At 40.1% G+C, this 20,921-nt stretch overlaps 1 long non-coding RNA gene across 1 annotated transcript in view; it reads left to right on the top strand.

The window, feature by feature from the left end:
- Positions 1-20,921, top strand: part of LOC308190917 — a 105,351-nt gene that overhangs the window by 58,495 nt on the left and 25,935 nt on the right. The window contains exon 5 of the long non-coding RNA XR_013947567.1: positions 1-20,921. This exon is cut by the window's left edge and continues 9,710 nt beyond it. This is a non-coding gene — a long non-coding RNA (uncharacterized lncRNA).

The following is a 20,921-nucleotide window of genomic DNA, read 5'->3' as shown; positions in this document are numbered from 1 at the left end:
ACTTTGATTGTGAGTTGTTTTTTGTTAGTTTGTTTGCTTTTTAGCAAAATATTTGTATGACAGCCACAACAACCTTTTTCCATAAGTCTGGACCTTTTGCTCTGTACTTTAAATTATAGCCATGAAACAACCTGTATGCATATAAAAGGGGTTGATTAGGTATTGTGGTACAACACTATCTCTGTTATAGCAGACAAACCGGTTGTCATGCTATAGCGATATGATCCCTGAGTAAAAAATCTTGGTATTCTCTTGAGTCAAAAAAACTCTTCAGAGAAAAGTGAAATCAGTGTCAACACATCAACTATTGAAAAAAAAAAAAAGTTCTCAAAGTTATGCCTCTCTGGCTCTGGAAAATAAATACTGTAAATGAGAAGGACAGGGACACCTTTCTGTTATTAAATGACTACCTGTTGAGGTGCATAGGGCCATGCAAACCATTTTTCCATCTCTGGGTACACTATGTCTGTTGTTCAGAGTGTGATTAAACCTACTCTTCTCTGACTATGATGCCAGTAACACAGCAAATCAAATATATATGAAAACTATCTAGACTTTGGCAAGCTTGGCCTCCTAGAAGCACACAGCAGAATACTTTTTATGGAGCCAGGATTTCAGTCGGGCACCTAGAACACAAACTGTAAAAAGCCTTTTTCTGATGTTTTAGTTGTTATATGTTTCTGCTGTAATTTTCTTCTAAAGAAGACTTATAACCTCTTAAATATTTCCTGTCAGGTGTTGGCTAGGTGAAATGCTTCCCAGGGAATTGCAGCTGGAGGAATCACAGCATCCCACATACAGAGCAGTCCAAATTTCTGCCAAACTCTTCACTGTGTCTTTAACTCAAACCACTTGTACTCTTTGTGATTGATGCTTGTAGAAAAAGGCAGACCTAACCCAGGAAAGTCTTCTGCAACCTGGCTCTGACTTCCTTCAAACAAAAACTTATGTAGTCATACAGTCGTACAATTTAACAGCCTGCCCTGAGAGTTCCACATGAACCTAACACAGCATTTGATGAGGTGGTAATTGTTACTCCTCCCCATTTTCACTGTGTAGTTGGTGTTTGCTGTGTTTTTTGTTTGTTTGTGTGGTGTAGCCTTGTTTGCTGTGGGTCATTTAATTTAGACTGTCTTAGGAACCTGTGAACCTGCACCTGAGCAATTACATTGATTTGGGGGCGGGGGGGGGGGAGATGAAATTAAATTAAACCTGAACCAAACTTAGTCTCTGGGGAAGAAACCTTTGCCAACTTTAACAGGATAAAATTCCACCAGAATGTAATACTTTATTGGGCTGTAGTGAAGTACTTTGGAGAAAGATTTCCATTTCATACAATACTTTGAAAATATGGATTGACCTTATGTTTTGTGGGCCATTATCAGTTTTCCCCTTGCCAAGCAAGTTCTAATTGCTCTGCAGATTCCTTGCACAAAAAACTAGAAGATAAATTTCATATTGAGAAGCTGGACCATGTGAGAGGTACACAAGACTTCTGAGAATGCTAAGTCTGATTCAGACCAGCATTTTTTTAATGAGGACTTCCCCTGAAGGACTGTATGTTTCCTCTGAAAGAGGAAGTCAGAAAACCCTTACAGTAAAAGTAAAGCTCATTTTCCAATTCAAATTTTTTTCTGATGTGACCTTCACCATATCTTAAATTTTAAATAGAGGAGTAGAGCATACTTTCTAATTAATCCAGATTGTACACATTCATCATGCTCTGTAAATTATAATGCAATTCTGCCTTTCTTTATCTTTTGGTGCTGGTGGTGGTGCTCTGGTTATGTGGGTACGACTGAAAGTTGGTCTGATCTGGAAGTGACTTGGCAAAATGCCACCTGCCTGTCACTTCAAGTCTGATTTGCAGAAAAATGGAAGGGTACAAGCTCTGGTGAAATATGCATTTGGTAGATGAAGCCAACACGGGTCAAATTAGGGCTCTTCATGAAGGAAACCTATTTTCTCCATTGCTGAATGTAAAACTAAGCTGCCCAGGTGAGGAGATAAATCAGGACAGAGTACAGAGATAGGCCTGCACAAAATCTAGTCGAATTTAGGTATCTTCCCCAAATACCAGGCTTTTGGTTCATTCTGCTGAAGAAGTAGAAGCCAGTCCCATTACTGGGGCAATGCATGGCTAAGGGTTGAGATTTGAGATCTTTCTGTGTTCTTTGATATTTGAAAGCTAAGGTGGCAATAAAAATAAAACCATGAAGCCCAAGTGAAAACAAATGGAAAATCACATCTGGAGAGAGGAGCCATTCTCTGTCCATGTTTCACTTGGGTTCTTGTATTGCCAGACATCTTCCAGTCCCCAGGACAGACCTGGTATGATTAGATCAGAGCATCTCCCAGTTCACAAAATGTGCTTACAGCAAGGCAGTTGTTTCCTTTTTTGTTATTGTGGGTGGTGATTTTTTTTTTTAGTGTTGTAGTTACTTGGAATATTTTATATAACATCAGCCACTGTGCAGATTTGTGTATTGTACTGTAATTACTTAAATAAGGGATTTTGTATGCTACAGCCAGTGATTCATGAACTGCAGGGTATCTGCAAAAACAGGCTTTCATTGGGATTATGGGATGTAAAATGCCTGAAGGTTTTTGCCTTTGATAGCAGACCTGCCATTGCATCCGCACAGGGTTTGTCTAATAAATTGTATTAGTGCTTTCCAGCATCCTGATAACTTCCCTCCCCCAACTCCTTGTTATTCTGAAGTGTTTTGAAAGGAAACTGGTTCTCTGAATTATTGCTGTGGCAATCACTAAAACGTATGTTCTGCATGCTTGGTGTTGACCATGCAGTATAACAGAGAAGAAAGTTGAAAAAGCTTCTTCAGGAAGGACTTAATTTTGTGATATATGCAGTGACATAATTTTGAACTAGAAATAAGGAAATTGTGGAGGGCGTAGGGAAAAGACTACAAATGGATGTTCTCAATGTCTTCAAGGCAATATAGTCACTTATCTTTTTTCAGCTTAGGGTTATGTAGCTAAATCCCCTACCTGCTTTTGGAAATAGTCTCAGCCACTGAAAAAAAAAATAAATAAATAAAAATTGAGCTATTGTTTGATTTAAATAATTGTTTAAATTGGCATGTGAAATAATTTCAAGCCTGTGAGAAGGAAGAGCTAAAGACAGGATATTTATACCTGTGTAATCAACCTGTAAGTCTAAAGCTTTTTCCTTCTGACGTCCAGCAGGAACTAGAAAAGGGGAATCATCAATATCTTGCAGTGTTTTTTTGTTTTGTTTTGTTTTGTTTTTTGCTTGATAGAAACAACAATAACAAATAACCCTAATTCATTCAGGCGATAACAGGTTTCTGTCCTTGCTGACTTTTCTGTCAGCCCATTTAGGAATGTCTGCAAGCTTTGTGCCATGAAGACAGAAACAAAGTTATTTTGTAGTTGCTTGTGAGTTTTAATTACAACAGGTACAGTGTTTCAGACATGCTGACACTTGTTTGTATGTTGGGATCCACATGGCTGCATTTTATTTCTATAGATTGGGAAAAATCCTTTTCTTATCCATCTTTTTTTCAGATCTAGAGCTGTGCAGATAAAAGCAAAAAACAAAAACAACAACAACAAAAACCTACTGCTACCAACTCCCTTCCCTCTGAATTCATCACAGCTCAGGTTAGGAAGATCAGTAAAAAAAAGTACAAGTCAGGGTAAGTAAAATTACAGTGCATGTTTGGTGCCCATCAGATCCTTCACTGACTTTCGTTCCCATGCATTAAGCCATTATGTCAGCCATTATCAGCAAGAAAATCCAAAGCCTCCCAATCCCCACCCTTGTTCACTTTTGGCTGCACCTGTTTTGAGCTGCCTAGCATGCGGTGAGTTGTTTTCTGCTTTAAAAACTTGCTAAAAATCTGAGGGCAGCAAGCAGGGTGCAGCTGTGTATATGGTGTTATCGAATACCTCGAACAGAGCTGTATGTTTCCAGCTGAAATTCTCTGTTCAGCAGAGCTCTTTTGGGGTTAGGTGCTTTGTAAAGGTTTGGTTTGGGTTTTAAAGCCCTGCTTGCTTCCATTCTTGCTGTTCTTGGCTCTCTTTTACAGCACTTGGCCATGCAAAGTGGCATGCCGAAACTGGGCATTGGGGGGGGGGCAGAACTCACTGCCGCTGTTTTCCGTATGTTCCTCCCTGTGGAGGCCTGACTGGGCCTCGACCTGAGGAGGAAGCAGAATGGAAACTTATTGGAGAAGCGAGTCCCACCCCCAGGTACATGAATCTGCCAAGCTCTTTTATCACATTTCTGTCTGTGGGGAGATACTAAAGGGGCATGTTCTTCCCTTGCTCTGCCTAAGCCCACAACAATATCTCCCAGTGCTCAACCTGAATTTGCAGCATTCAAAAGAGCCTTCTCCTATTTCCTCTTTTTTGTTACTTTTTTTTTTTTTAAAGTCAGTTCACATTGATTAATCGTTTTATAAATGTTTAGGGCTGAGATTGTGAAACCTTCGCTGGCAAGAATTTTTCCCCTGGAGTCAAGGAGACTACTCGTTAGCATGACTACTTGCCAGCATGAGGGAGGGATTCACAATCTGGACATTTGTAGTTTTAAAAATATGTCTCTATTTAGCTGATTTGGGCAGAACGGGGCTGGTTATGGAAATCAGACTAACAGGCTGTCACGCTCTGTCATACTTCTGAATGTATCTATGGCGAAATAATGTATTTTTACTTAACACACTCATTTAAACAGTACGTCAGGTGTCTGATTGGTGTCCTTCTCCTTACATACAAGCATTACATGAGACCTTTTCAGCATAAACCAAACCAAACTCTATTTTCTTAACCCCCCCCTCTAAACTCCCACTTAGCTTACACACAGTATTAAAATGTATATGAGCCAGTTTTGATAAGAAAGGTGCTATGGGCCACTTACACAAACATGTCAGAAGCAGCTAGTATTTGCAAGACACTTGTTTTTGAGCCCAGTGGGTGGAGAGGATAGAAGGTGAGGAGCTGTGTAAGTTTGTGTCTGCAGGACATGGAGGTGGCATGGCTACACCTCTTGTTCCTGCTTGCAAGTAACAGAACTCTGAGGAAAGGTCTGGCTCCCTGACAGAAAGCCCTGTGTTTTATATCACACCAGTTCCCTACTGTGAGTCGGTCACTCCCTCCCTTTTTTTTCTAAGGACAAGTGAAACAATTCTGCCTCTGCTCTGCATGGCTAACAGCAGCAGTGACCTTCAGGCTCGCCACTTTAAACTGCCATGGGATCATCCCAGTGAAAAATCAAAACAACGCTATCTTTCCCTTACCCCCACACTCCTCCGCCCCACTGCACAGCATTTATTCCTCTGCATGCAGCCTTGCTATCCAGCCTGGGTGCTGGGCTGCTGGAGCACAGGAGTTCCCTCCTCTGCCTGTGTCTCTCTCCACCTAGCACAAAGCTGACAGGGGGATTTTTCACCTCCTTACTTTCCTTTTTCCTCTTTGATTAACTTTGGACCAGATGGCCAGTCCCCAATCTCTCAGCATGCATTTGACTGACAGGAGCCTTTGATAAACCTCATAAGAATGAAGTCATCTTCAGGTCACCTCCTCTGCCTGGCCTTTAGCATCCCGCACATACCACCATTATCTGCTGAATAGGAGACAAAGGAAATTAGCTCCAATTCCCTATCATCCCCATTATTTCCACACTGATTTAAACAATGAGGCAATGAGATGCCCTTCACTTTCCTAAGAAAGGTACAAATGTCAGCTGTTAAGAAATGCAAACAAGAGGGTTCCCTTGTTAATGGATGGGCTTCTTTGTAAAGCCATGAAGTGGTAAAGTGGATTTATTCACCGCCTGCCTGGAAAATGCTTAACACACTTCTAAACAAATTCTTTAACCACTTTTATTTTATACACAGTGCATAGTGCCTGAGAAGCCTCATTGTTTTGGTCTGGAGATATACAATGAGGTGATATACCCCACTCTGTTTTTTTTTGGTTTTGTTTTTGTTTTTTATATATATATATATATATATGTAGCTGTCAGAGCTTCGTTTGAGATAATCCTGAACTGAAGTCTGAAATACAGAAAGGTTTAGCTGCATATGAATCCAAATACTGAGATGTAGGAAACTATCTCCAGGTTCAAGTGAGAAAACAAATTTGGATACCCTGGACAGAGGAAATGAACATGAATCAGACCAGAATCTCTCCAGAGATTTTTAAGTTGTTACCTCATGTTCACTTGGCTATTGACTTTTTACCTTTTATCTGAGAAAAGAAACAACAAGATGCCATGAGAAGTGTTTCCCCAAGGGTATGTAAGGCCAGGCATGCTAGAAAGTATCTTTAAAAATATTTATTTTGATAAGATTTCTTTCCCAAGATTGCAGTCTTCCACTTGAGTTGATTTGACTGGCAGTTAATTCTGTTCTTTTGGCAACTGAAAGTATCTGAATGTTTGTGAGCTTGCATGAAACCATTCTCCAGATCACTGGCACACCCACGTACGTTGCAGGAGATTAAAACAGCAAAGATTTCTAAATTAACTCTTGGGAAAACTGGTCCATAAACCATGCTTTGCATTGAAATATAAGTTGCTTTTCCTTGCTTACTAGTGTCTTCCTACTAAAGTAGTCAGAATCTTGCCTCCAAAACAGTGCTCACAACAAAGTCATCTCCTGATATACAGTTGAAAAACATTGCACAGGAATATATCTTTTTATTCTATAGAGCAAGGAATAGGCTGGGAGCTAGGAACTGTGAGCTGTATTCCAGTTGCTTGCTATATAGCATGGGAGAAATGACTACGTATCAGGTCAAGAGACTGATGAGCAATTCTGACCACCTGTTGTGCCACGTTGCTAGACCTTGGCTTCCTGTGTAGTCAGTGGAAAAAAAGTCATCTTGGTACCCAACTCAGGCAAGTAGAGAAGTCAGTCATGCCTACTTGATGTGTTATGACTGCTGCTCAGGAAGGTAGGAGTCTGAATCACTCCTTGCTTTTTGACCTTAGATGCCATTGTGGATGTGATTTCTAAGTTAAGCTCTTATGTTGGGCAGTCTGAACATGGCACTGCAACTCCCAGTCTCTGAAGGCCTTTCTGTTGCTTTAGAGTCACAGGCAGTGTTTGCCATGTACCTCTAACCACTAATAAGCCTGACCTCTTTCTTTACATTTTTATCATACATACCTGTATTTCAGCAGTGTCAGAGAGAATTCTGGTGATGATCTAGGCCAATTTATGCCTCTGGCCACAGCCTGGCTAGACTCCACCATGAACTCTGTGTCTGGATAGTGGTGGCAGAACTGGAGTGTAAGAGGACACCTACATTTTAGATAAAGACATACTCTGTGAATTCAGGCATACTACTGTTGCTGGAGGAGGACATTAATACATGTAGAACCTTTCTTCTTTTGCTGTGGGAAAGTCTTTTTGTGCATGGCTTCCCTTACTAGTACAAGAAGATCCAATTGTGGTCCTGCAGTAAAGGATTCCCATTCAGAGCTGAGCATAAAGACTCAACAAAAGTGCACTAGCTGACAGAGTGCTTAAGCAAGGTAAATTACGCCTAATTAATGAAAGTATTCATTCTTCAACCATTCCTGAAAAAAAAAATCAAAATAAATGTTTTGTTTCTTTTTTCTTTCCAGTCGAAAAGCTTCCCGTGCGGCCTGCACCATAAAAGGACTCCAACAGCTTTGCCTTTGTTGAACTTTGTTGCCTTTGCTTTACCTTGTTCCTCCGTATTCCTCTGTATTCCGTCTTGGAGCAGTGAATCTTCAATCATCACAATTTCGTTGGGGCTGACAAAAAAAAAGGACAGTCTTCTGACAGCTCTGGAGAACCTGTAATTCATGTTACTTCTTGAAGTATTTCACTAGCTAGCACCAAAGGTCAGATGCTTGCTTTCCTTTACTAAGCCTCTCCTTTTCAAGGCTGGTGTTTCTATCTTGATAATGACCAACTTTGTCACCAAGCTGCCTTTTTTCTGACCCCTGACATCAAGCTCGCCATCTGACTAAAGATGAGTCCGAGGCTTAGCTACCTAGAACATGGCCTAGTCTTGGGAGCAACAGGAATAGAGGGCTTCTCCCTGCAGTCAGCAGTCTCAGTTGTATTTTTAAGTCATCTGAAACCACGCTTGCACTGGTAAGGGTGGGAAGCTCAACACATTTCCTTGCATCCTGCATGTTTTCTGATTGAAACCTAGAGCTAGAGGAGGAATTGAGCTTCTGGCAGTGGTTATGAGGCTGGCAACCACAAAGCTTCTCTTACAGACTAAGCTGTGTCAGGGTGCAGACCAAGGAACAAAAAAGTTCCTATGAAGAGCTTGCTTTCCTTAGATAGAGAAGACCGAGTTGTATGGAGTTACTCTGTGACAGGGAATGAAAACTGTCTGCGCTACCAAGTGTGGTGGTTGGTTGGTTTGATTGTTTATTTATTTATTTACTTACTTTAAGCACAGTTCTCTCCCAGAATTTGTTTTTTACATACAGCCTTTCACTATTTGAGGTGTTTGGCTTTCTGTCTATGGAGATAAATGAACACACCAAAAATACTGTCACCAAGACAGTTTGACTTAGGTCACTTTACAGTAGATATTCAAATCCCTGTGAAGAAGCAAGAGCATGGCAAAAACTGTAATCCCAAGGTTTTGATTTTGATTTTTTTTTTAAAGCAGAAGTATCAGCTATCTACAATTCAAAGTAAGGGTTTGAGGGTGGGGGGCTTATGCTTCCCATTTTGCTTTTAAGAAGGTCACAGTGAAAGCACGTGATTGAATATTTTGCATGGAACTGTCTATGACAAAGACAAAGACAAGGGGTTTGTCAGAGTGCTATGAAAAGAAAGTGAGAGAAAGCAAGAGAAAGATCTGTGTTAGATTTTTGAGGTATATTTGAAAGAATGAAATAATAAAAAAAAAGCTTTCAAATCCTCAGGGACTTTCCAATTTATCAAGAAAGACACATTCTTCCTAATGAAAGGTTACTGACCTTCATGAATGTGACAGTTCAATTACAGCCCATTCATATGCAGAGCAGCCGTTGATAAAGGATTTAGGAAATGTGACTAGCATAGCAAAAAAAAAAAAAAGGGCGGGGGAATGTCTACAAAATTATTTTTTACTGTGGTGCAAGAAATATAAATAAGATTCAGTCAGGTAGTAGAACCTTTTCTTCTCTGGCCGAGCAACCCATTAGATTTGCTTCAGTGAATGCATTGACTTTTTTCCTCTTCTTTTTCTACTAATATTTCTGACTTTTTAATCCTCTGAACTACTAAACCTAACAAATCATAAAGCCCTTGGGGTGCTGAGATGCAAGGTTTCAAGCATTTTTTCCCTCTGACTGGCAGAGAAAGCTGGAATGTGTCCTAATGTTATTTTAAGTGCTTGACTAGTATTTAAACTCTTAAATGGATGGAAAGTTAAAGCAGCAGCAAATGCACGCGCACATATATGTACCCCCCTTCCTTTTCCTTCCACCTTCTCCTCCCCCCTGCTTCCCCCCACACACTGAGCTTGGCCTCTCCAAGGCTGTTAATAGCCAAAGCAGATATTGGCTAGACTCTCTGGAGCCAGCCTTCAGCCAATGGAGGGTGACACCTGTGAGCTGATATTTGTTGAACTCCTCCAGGTGTAGGAAAGATGCTTAAATTGACATAAGGCAGGAGCTGTAAAAACAGGCAAGTATGTCACTCATACATAGAGCTCCCTGGAAGATCCCAAGGCCAAGTCATTGCGAAACAGCTAGACAGAAAAATGTCTCAATTGCTTTGAAATAATTCCAGATTATCTGTTTATCTATCTGCATGCACACACACACTCATAGCCTGTGTGCACTGTGTGCATGAGGTGTTCCTACAAAATAACATGAGATATATGTCCCTACATACACACATATAAACCCATCCTGTGTTTCAAGGTGATGGCAGGCCAACGATTGTGAAATTAGTTGAGGACAATCCTCTGCTTAGCATAAGCTCTCACAGGTGGCCCCAGCTGGAGTGGCAGTGGAGGAAGTTTAGTGCTGACCTGTATTTGTGTTAGGTCATGATTGTGTGGAAGGCATTGTCTTCCACAGAGCAGCAAACCCTATTCTTGACTTGAGGCAAGTCCTCAAATCCAAGTGCAATCAAATGGGTGTAAAGAAGTGCTAAAACTGTTTGTGGACGGCATAGCCAAAAGACATTTCCTTGGCCTTCACTCAGTATCTGTGAAACGGCATGCAAGTTTCTGAGAAATGAGAAGCTTGGTGCTACCTCCACCCAGACACAGAGCAGAAATTTTCCACACTGTGTTCAGGCACGGTAGAAGTGCAGGGACTGAGACTGTGATCCTTGTTCTCAGTAGTAAGGCAACTGTGGGAAGAAGATGCTAGTGCACCATATTTTCTGCTTCTGTTATGGCTGATCATGATTTCTGGGAAACAAGAACCACTCTTGGTACTTCAAGTCAGTGCGTTAGATACTCATCTTCCCTGGCTGGTTACCATCTCTGAGTGAATTTCAAGACCTGTCCCTAGTGGGTATTTTTAGCACCCTACTGAAAACTGTGTAAGTTCTCAGGAAGGGCTTGAGGGGCTTGTTCTTGAGTTCATGGGGCTTTCCATCAATAGTCATCCACTGGTACTCACTGCTTTGCAGACTTTCAGCCTCTGTTGCCTCAGTAAGGTTTAGGTGATCATTGTGGAGGAAAGAACACTTCCTTGTCCTTAGTCTAATTTTAGATTGAGTGCTGGTATGAAATTAGCTTTGACAGCTTAGAGTGATACTGTCTCACAGTGAGGTATACAAATAAAGTAATCAATCTGTCTTTATTGGTTCTTTCAGATGGTGATGAACTGCATAATTGTAAGGTATTGAATTATGGAAATCATGGTAGAAATTACAGGGGGTCCCTTTGGAATGGTCACATTCTCACTTCTTTTTTAAGCAAAAGTTCATCTGATCAAAGAGCTTGTTAAGGCAGCTTCCTTTATTCTCCCTTTTGTTTAGCACATTCCTGAGACATTCAGGAGGGTGTTAAGAAGCATCAGGAGAAATGAATACAATGCATTCCAAAAGGTCTGTTTAAAAAAAAAAATATATATATATGTATAATATATATATATCTATATATGTAGATACAACCCAGATGCAAATGTAACAAGCAACCCAGTGTCTGTTTTGGACACCCTGAATTTTTTTATATGCTACTTGCTTCTCCTGGCATTATGCAGCCCAGACTGCTCTAGAAGCTGTGGGCAGGCCATGACAAACAAATGACCATCTTCCCTCTCATAGCCTTCAGCTGCCTCATAGTTTGACAAGATTAGAATCAAGGTCCTTTGACCACTGAAGAGGAGCTTCCTAGTAATATGCTCACCACTTGTTTTTAATCTTGAAAGGAAAAACAAGGTAAAGGAATTGAAAATAGTGACATTTTAAAGGCCAGAAAACCTATTTGGAGTCTTTCTGTGTAGTTGGATTCTTTGTAGGTAGTGTCCCAATCTAGCAGAGCATTTAAAACACTGGGACATTACATTTTCTGAACTGGGGACTGAATCAATTATATTTAAAATTGAGAGAGTACAAGAACTAATCCAAGTACATTCTATAAAATTCTGTATGTCATCCCTCAAATATGTTTTCTGCAACCTGCTGTAGTATATTTAGACTATGATGTGATACAAAGAGTTTACTGGAATTCATCTGGGATAACCTTTCCACAATGTTTTGTCTTTGCCTCTTGTAGATAATGCGTGCCATCTAGACTTTTTTTTTTTTTAACCTCATAAGATCCACAAAACAAAACTGTAAAAATTTGGCTCAGAAAATCTTTACTGTCTTTCAGAATTAAGCTTACTTTTCACCACTAGTAAAATATATTTATTTTACTTCCATTGCACAGTGGACAATTTGATCAACTCTAATTTTTAGACAGCTTAATTTTCATGAAGATTTTAATATTCAAATTCAATTAAAAGCCATCTTTACCGAATGAAAAATAATAAAAATAATGCTCGTTACCAGCATCACAAGAACATTTCTGATCGCATTTGCCTTGGTTAAAAATGCCGTCTTTGTTTTCTGCTTACATTTAATTGGCAGAGTTCCTTTAAAGTTTACTCTTGGCCCTGAGACTTGAGAGTGCAGTCAGGCATGTGACTGAGAGCAGTCCTAATAGGCAGGCTGCATAACCTCACCAGCTAAAGCTCACAGGCTATGAAGGGGGTTGTTCACCAGGGGAAAAACACAGTCCACTGCCACTCAAGCTAGCATGAACTTTATATACTACATGCCTTGCTGACTGATTAAAAATGTAGTCATCCTTAAAGGCAAATCACCTAAGGGCTTACAATAAGTTACAAATATAAAGATGGTTTTATGGAGTGTACTTTTACGTAACAGACTCTTTCAGGATGAGGACTTTGTTTGCAAAGTCAGTGCAAGTTGGTTGGTGACTCCTGTTAGCTTGCTGGTTAAGGCAGGTTCTCATGAATCAGTTCATGTGGAAACCAAACTGCACCTGAGCAAACATAGGAAGGTGGAGAAAGAATTGCTTTCAGTTTGCAGCCACAAAAGTTAGAGTGACTTATGTATGTTCCAGTAGGGAAAACTTTCTCTCATGGCAGATTATTTGATAAGATATGGCAGAAATTAATTTTAGTGGGGCTAGTAAAAGTTAGTTATTGTATGGCTGCCCCCCTTCTAGCTAGATTTAAAGATTTATCTGGAGTAGTAAAATGAATTTGACCCTCTGTCTCTGTTACTCTGATGCCCTCAGTGAACTGGTATGAGATGGCACACAGGAAAGTATGACACATTTGCATATGTATTCTCTAGATACCAAAAAGAATAGGTAAAACGAGGTACCTGACAGTCCATGTGCTTTTTATGGTAGGCTTAACAGTATGTAGCCACAGTTTCAGCTCAGCCTGAAGAGCATCAGGAATAGAAGAGCAGGTCAGTGTGCAAAAGCACATTGTGTCAAGGCCAACAAAATGGCCTCTGAAAGAGTATTCATTCCATTCCGTTGACAGGCAGTTACTGCATCAAACTCTTGACAGATTTTTTCTTGCATATTGTAAGAACAAATATATATATATATATATAAAATTCATTTTCTAAGCAGATGTGATGCACTACCAGTGTGTACTAGTAACCCCCTTTTCATTTAGGCAGCTTTCAATGTGGGCATAAATTCTTTGATGTGCAGCTAATTAAAACTGTGCTGAAGAATATAAAGGCACAGCAAGTGCATGTATTATCTGTCTGGCATAGTGTATACTCAACATGTTAGGGTAGAGACCACTCTGTCTATTGTCTTACAACATATCGATACTAAGAACTGGATCCAGACAGGCAATGTTGGCTCATATCCAGAATATGTTACAACTGTATGTGTATATATCAAGCCTGAAGTATTTAAACAGACCCCAACTCCGGTGTATCAAAGTGTCTAGAAAACACATTTCTTCAAAAGAGCCTTTTCTACTTTGGAATAAGCAAGAAAAATAGTAACAGGCAAGATATATTACAAAATCTGGGCCTCAGTCCAGGAAAAGCACAAGTTTCCAAGATCCTCACATTTTTACATTATGGCCTGTATTGAGGTCAAACCTTTTTAAGGTGCAGATTTTTCTGCTGGGTACTTGGGGAGGAAACAATATGGGTTCATTTCCATTTTGATTCTTTATGGTGCAGAAAGGAATCCTGTGAAATTCGTTATTTAAAAGGTTGTGGCTTCTTTTTTCCTTCTCAGTTCTATTCCTGTCTTGTCTCCTGATTTGCTATGTGTTTTTTGGGGCTGTTAGGGCTGAGGATTGTGGATCCCTCCTGGAAGAGGAAGGATACTGAAACTTCAACAGACTTTCTCCAACAAGCTTGAAACTTCTGAATCTTTGTTCATTTAAAACAAGTTTTGCTTTCATTGTATCTCTTAACTTTACTGGTTTTCCACAGAGTCTCACTATGTCAATGAGATAATGAAAGTATGAATTGCTACTGTCCAGAAAGAAAAAGACACTGAGAAAAAAAAAAAAAATCCATTAAAAATTTTATCAGTGACAACAACAACAACAATAATGATAAAGCTGGAAAACATCCTATCTATATGTATACCATTGGGATAGCCCTTAAAGATTTTTTTTAGGATAATGAAAAATCTCCTCGGTGAGTTCAGCAGTTCATCTCTTCTGGCCACAGAGAGGGAGGATGTAGCATCAGCACAGATTGGTATCAATGGCTGCTTCCCAGTTCCTCTCTTGGGTTCTCCTGAGGGCCATGCTGGGTGACTCCAGATTAGGACTGTGTTCAGCCTGCCAGGTGGCCAGTCCTGTCCTACCGGTTTGTGCCAGGTAAGAATTATTGCAGATATATTACATACTGCTGTCTGCCCTTGGCTTCACTCTGTAGACACTGATGAAAATCCTTTCCACTCATCCCCTTGTCTGCCACAGTTAATCCTGTGCAGCCATTCTTTTTAATACTGCATGTGGATACATGCAAAATTCATTACTAAGATGCCTTGTTCAGGTTTATCTTACTTTCTATTTGCCTTTGAATATAAGGAGCCCCAGGGATTTCATCTTGTGGCATATACTGACCATTCAGTGGAGCTATTAAGAAAAGAGAGGTAAGATAGGGTGATGTACCATTTCTTGCTAGCCAGTCAGATACATAGTTTAACAATGATGCTATGACTTTTTTCCTTACTTGATTCATGTTTTTGGTGAATCGCTGACAGAGTCAGTATCAATCTTCCAAAAGATAGGAACAGTTTCCAGTAGCTGCTTTATTATACACAGGTAGTATGCACATCTATTGAACAGACTTTGCCTGGACAGAGCAAAGTTGAACATTTGCACGTACTGACAGTCTGACAGATGGAGAGCACATTGGACCTACCATGTATGTGCTGTGCAGATGCCCCTAAGTCTGTCCTGAGTTCATCCAACCTGCTGTCTATGTGGGTTGGCTGTTGGCTCAGTGCAGCTGTGTTGGCCAGATTCATCATGACAAGTGCTGAGCTGTGCTCCTTGGTTTGCTCAGGGTGGTTGGACATCTGCAGCCTAGTGAGAACCATGTCACTGCTCCTGCTTGGACCTGTCTGTAGGGCAGCCAGCGAGCCCAGGCAAACATCCCAATGCTTCTTTTCAGTCAGATTTCCGGACAGATAAAAGAGGACGTGTTTGGTGAAACTGACATCTAGAGTGACTTTAGTAATCTGTCAGTTCTTGGCCTCCAGTAAACTCTTCAGGGAGTCTTGTCCTATGCAGTTCTGGAGTGCCACTAAACTGTTCTACCTTTGCTCTCTGCACCTCCTCTCCTGCAAGTAAGGCCAACAGAACAGGCAAAGCTAAAAGAAAATGATGCTGTCTGATAAGCCACAGAAATAGCCCTGCAACTTTGCTAGAGGCACCATAATTACAATGAAAGCTTAAGTACTACACAGTCATTAGGTTCGGGCCCTGGGCATTTTCTGGGGTGAATTTTGTGCATTTCCACAGGAGGGGTTTGCAGAACCTTTTCATTTCCATGTTTTCTGTCCTGTTCTTGAGTTAAGTGGTAGCCACTAATCTCAGTGTTTCATATTAAGAAGTCTGGGAAGTCCATGCCTTCCACTACTGCCTCATAGAAAAGCTTGCTTCACATACAATGAAAGATAAGGGGTTTATTTTTTCTGCTAGAGATTGTGTGGGTAAGAAGACATCCAATCTGTCAAACTCTTTGTGACTAATAAATATTAACTGCTTCAAGTCTTCTAATTATTTTTTTATTTTTTTTTTTATAAATATGTGGGCAACTACTTAAATATTTAACCATCTGCCAAAAAAAAAACACACTTGGAGGTTTATTCTACAATATACAGACAATATTGTAGACAATGGAAACTTTTAATATAGTCTCTAGATGAATATAACATTGATTTTTTCTCCTCAAGTCAATAAGGATAGAATGTACAGTGTTAAATGTTGTCAGGGTCTTCACGTAATGACACTCCCAGTCTCCTCTAAACACTCCTCTGTTCCAACATGTTGGAGGATCAAACTGTTACAGAAAGGTTGAAGAACTCCCTGTGTTGAGATATTGAACAGTTAGTTAACCCATGTTGGACACAACGGAGCTAGCCACAGGATATGCCCATGCCTCTTCTATGTGATGCAATAACTGAACACAGTAGGATGCATGCAGAACAAGAATAATGATACTCATTTTCAATTCAACCTTAGCAAAGCAGATGTATACCAGCTGGGCTCCCAACTCCTGGTCTTCTCACTTTCACTTTCTTTTGCATTCTTTGCTTCTCTTGATCTAGCAATGTCTGTAAGACTGATGCCTTGGGGGGAAAAAAAGGAGAGAGAGAGACTTTGAAATGCCACGCAGCAAGCAGGAACAATCCAGACAGCAGGTGATATTTCAAAGCTTCAGGTCAAGATGAATCATCAAGCCCTGAGGCCATATATTACTTCAGATCCCCAGAAGCCGCCTAAATTCCAGAAGCTAACTGACCTCTTTAAAGGTGGTAATGAATAATCAATACTATATATGATCCCTTGCATGAAGGTATTAAACAAATGGCACTATGGGTTTTGAAAGGAAGAATAACATTTTGATCTTACATGGTAAAATTGCCATGCTCTAGACTACCTCCTGGCTCATATGCTTAATTATGTAATGACATCCAGCTGGACTACAAAGGTGTCTTGCAGAAAGCCAGGCTCCACTAAGAATAAAGGTTCTGATAGGAAATATTTAGACTCTGAGATACTCTGACACAAAATTATGTTTCTGAGGAGAATCCCCTGTTGTGTGTTTTTATGGTGTTCTGCTCACGACCAGGCAACCAAAACAAGACCACGCTCAATAAAAAAAGCTTCTAATTTTAACTGGGGAGACAGAGCAGACTTTGGGTCTAGTTTCACCAACAGATGAAGAAAATGTCATTCAGTGAGATCTTCCAAAAGGCTATAGAAAAGACATAAGTTATTCCTCTCCTTACCCATTGTTCTTCCCCTCCCATCAGTTGTACTTTCCCTGCAATGCAATATTAGAACTGTCGTATGAGATAGAAGAGTGAGGGACATCAGCTCGAGCTGTCTCCTCACTGGTCACGTAAATAGAAATGTGTTTGGGCTATGGATTAAGCTGTGTTGTGTGTTACAGATGTCTGAGTACACATGGACTTATGAAGCTGCATTTTCTATCCAAGCAAGGCAAGGAGCCCTGCTGAATTCAAGAAGTAGTCCTGGAGAGGTGACTTCCTCCTTTCAAGTTGTTGGAGTAGTATTTATTTATGTATTTGTGAAAGCTCTGAAAGGCTTTTTTTTTTTTATAAATTAGGATCCTGGGATGCCTGCCACATTGGCTAATGTTTCAGTCTGAATTACATGTGGGACTTGTACATCTTTCTTGTCTTCTGGGATGGTATATGTATATCTTTATTGGTTTATATAGTAGTTGTCTCTTGTTTGTAATGAAGTGCTGAAAGAAACAGTGTACACAGCCTTGGGTTTGGAGCTTGAGATTATAATACTGTCACTAACAGTGCACCAAGGGCATACTACAACACAAAACCTCTAGCATTAATCCTGAAATGGACTTCACACCATCCATGCAGGTAGTAACAAAGTCCATTAGTGGAGCCTTGCCTTTGGTTGTATGTTGAATTAATGACTGAAAGCTCTTAATTCAGTGAAGAGACAGATTAGATTCACTTCACATAATTTTTGGCTGTTGAGGATAAAAGCTCAAATGATGCTTTACAAGTAAGAACTTCACAGGTTCTCCAGATGAAGAGTCTTCTTCTTTTCATCTTGAATGTGACTGACAATACTGTGCTCTGTTTACGAGGTACAACATTTAATTTCAGGTGACTTTCTTTATTTTATATTCATTGTGTTTAGCACTGAATAGGTGAAATAGAACATGTGTTGTTATTATTGCTGTAGAGATTCCAGAATTTAAATCAAGAGAGAAGAATCTTTGAAGATGACCTGAGCCCGACCATTAAGTTTCAGGGGTGGGAGGGTTGGCACCAACCCACAATCTGCTGGAGGCCTTTCAAATCCATTTTCAAGCATGCTCTCCTCTCCCAGTCCTACATCTCACTTGAGTGAAATTTGTATCCACATTGGTATTAGAAGCAAGTGTATATGGAGAGAGGTATTTCACAATACTACAGCTCAGCAGAAAGTTCTGATCTTGAACCAACAAGGCTCCTTGGATTTGGTGGGGATGTGTACAATGACTTCAGTGAGTTGCCAGTGTTTAAGCACTGTTAGCTTGAACCTATTTGTCCTTTTCAGCTCCTGTTCTAAGACAAAGGCTCCGTAGCTACTACCACTCCTCACTGACTGTGCTATAATCTAACCTTTTCTTTAGCCTGGCTCTTTTCAATCACTTGATTCCAAAGTTACTTTTTGCCTCTATAAAAACTAGTAAGATCATTTTCTGTGAGTATTCCAATTCAATGAGATTTTTCAAAAGCCTATCTTGTCGAGGCACAGGTGTGCAAGGAGAAAACATCACAATCCTAGAAACAGAATTATGGAGGAAGAAGAAAATGTGAAAGATATTAGATATCTAAGATGTAGTACTTCATAACCAAGTGTTAGTTCTCTCCTCTTTATGAATTATGATAGTTTTTCCTTGCTTTTTAGTAAATTCTGCTGTTCACTGTTGGGGTGTGTGTATATATGCACGTGTGTGTGTATATGCAAGTGAGAGTGTAGATGTATATATAGAGATGTATGCCACAGTTTGCTTCAAGGTGAATTTATAGCAATTATTCATAGCTGAAGCAACAAAAAGAGGGAAATTGATATATAAAGGAACAGAGTTCCTAATGGTTCTATAAGATAACAGTAAAGGAGTTTGCATTGTCTTTCTATTTCATAGGAAATTCCATGACTGTGCATATAATAAGCCCGTGAAAGGTGGGACACCAAAGTGGTGGAATGCATTGACAATGAATGCAATCTTCTTTCAACTGCTGATGGATTTTCTGTAGATCGTATCAGTAGGCACAGCAGAAATGAGATGCGGTGTATTCCTTCCCTAGAAGAGAGCTGTGCCTAGAATCTTTGACTCTTTTTCACTTGTTTAGCTAGCCTGGTGATGCTATCAACTTCAGGAGAGCTTTTGTTTAGGGTTGATTTTTTTTTTCTTTCTCTGTATTTTACCTTCATCTCCCTACCCAAACCTCAGTATTTCTTTCCATGTTTTCACTGAATGTAAACAAATACTCTGACAGCCAGGAGCAAACCTATAAGTAAACAGAACCACAACAACACTTAATTTAAATGTTAAACAAAAACAATTCTAACCCTAACTCAGTCAGGCTCTCTGGGGTTGTTAAATAAGTGGCAGCGTGCTACCATTTTCCCACAAGTGGCTACCACACTGACAGCAGTCTGGTACAAAAACATCCAGAAAGGTTTACTTGAAATGCTGGTAGCAGTCAAGTTATGGCAACACGGTACTCAGCACAAACTAGTTAACCCTTCCTTTTCATGTAGGTTTACTGAAGTCTGTGCTGACACGATGACTGTCAGTTCCCAGAGAGTTTTTAAGTCTAGCCAGGGGTATGCAGTAGCCTGCACTACCTAGCAGCCACCATGTGACTGCAATTCAGATATACACTTCATGTCAGCAGTCTTGTACTGAAGGGGCCTTGCTCTTCTTCCATCTCCCAGGGAAGATCAATGAAAAGGAGGTGAGGTCACAAAATGGAAGCATCTTGGGCTGTGACCAGGAAGGACTTATACTGCAGTCCTGTTCAAGCAAGCTTCCTTGTAGAGACCATTTAAAATCTCTATAAATCCAGGTTCAAGGACTCAGTTATGTTCAAGGCCCCCATCTACTGTCTGTAATGACATTAACCAAGTGGGCAGATGGAAGATTCTGAAGGGCAAGAGTCTTCAAGCAAATAGTACTTTTCTATGGATGATACCTTTGATTTCAATATTCATATCCTAAATCATTATTCAATGTAACATTTGCAGGCTCTGACCCAGGTGGCTCTGCCTGGTTTGAAGGACTCTTTCCTGTGAGATAACCTTTTTCTATTCTGTGATTAGCTGTCAAAAAACATATTAGGCTTTACACCCATGTTTTTCTTGCTTAGTCATCTCTCCAAAATCATATTTGTACTTTAAAAAACAACAAAAACAACAACAAACAAACAAACAAAAAAAAACTACTGAAGACAAGGTTTGTTAGTAAATAAAACTGTATTTTATAAGAAAAGTCTTGAAAGAGTTAAAAAAAATAAAAAAGAGTCCATTTCAAGCCTTTACATTTTGAAAACATTGATGAAATTAGTTTTTCACTGTTTTACCACCACTACTTTCAAGCTTCCTTCCCACGCTGCTGTGCGAGTTACTTGTAGAATACTCAGGGATACAAATCTCTACCAAGCCTGACTCTTAGTTTCTCTGACAAATGTTCATGCTGTGAAAGAAGAGACAGTCAGCTGCCCTGGATTGAGCAGGCTGTCAGACTTCCCCAGAGAAGTTACCATGGAAAGAAGCTTCTTTGAAACCTTGTTTAAAGTGAGGGCTGTTAATCAAGGCCTTGGTGCTCTCATTAGAGAGGGAGGGAACCATTTAAAGTCAGGAAGCTGCAGTATATGAAAGTCATGAAATTGAAATGAATGCATCTTTTGCCAGCTGGTTTCACACCCCCAGTTGGCAATCCACAAAGGTTTAGAGGGGGAATTAAATCCATTTTTCAGCAGAAATAACTATTTTTGTGATTATCATATAGATTCCATGAGCTACGCTTTGGTCCTATCAAGACAGGCAGGCAGCTGCATGAGAGGTGGAAAGAGAGAAAATGATTGAGATGAAATCACCACCAACAACTATTGCAGGCAGGAAGGCAGTTTTGGATCCCAGCCACAATACTTCTGCAACCTGGTTTGAATGGGCCTGACGGGATGCCATAATGGAACCTACACTGAACAAG

This window comes from Anser brachyrhynchus (assembly GCF_964034855.1).
Source record: "Anser brachyrhynchus genome assembly, chromosome: 2".
In the NCBI taxonomy this organism is placed as follows: domain Eukaryota; kingdom Metazoa; phylum Chordata; class Aves; order Anseriformes; family Anatidae; genus Anser; species Anser brachyrhynchus.
Note: the sequence above shows the minus strand (reverse complement) of the source record. Positions and strands in the feature narration are given on the sequence as shown.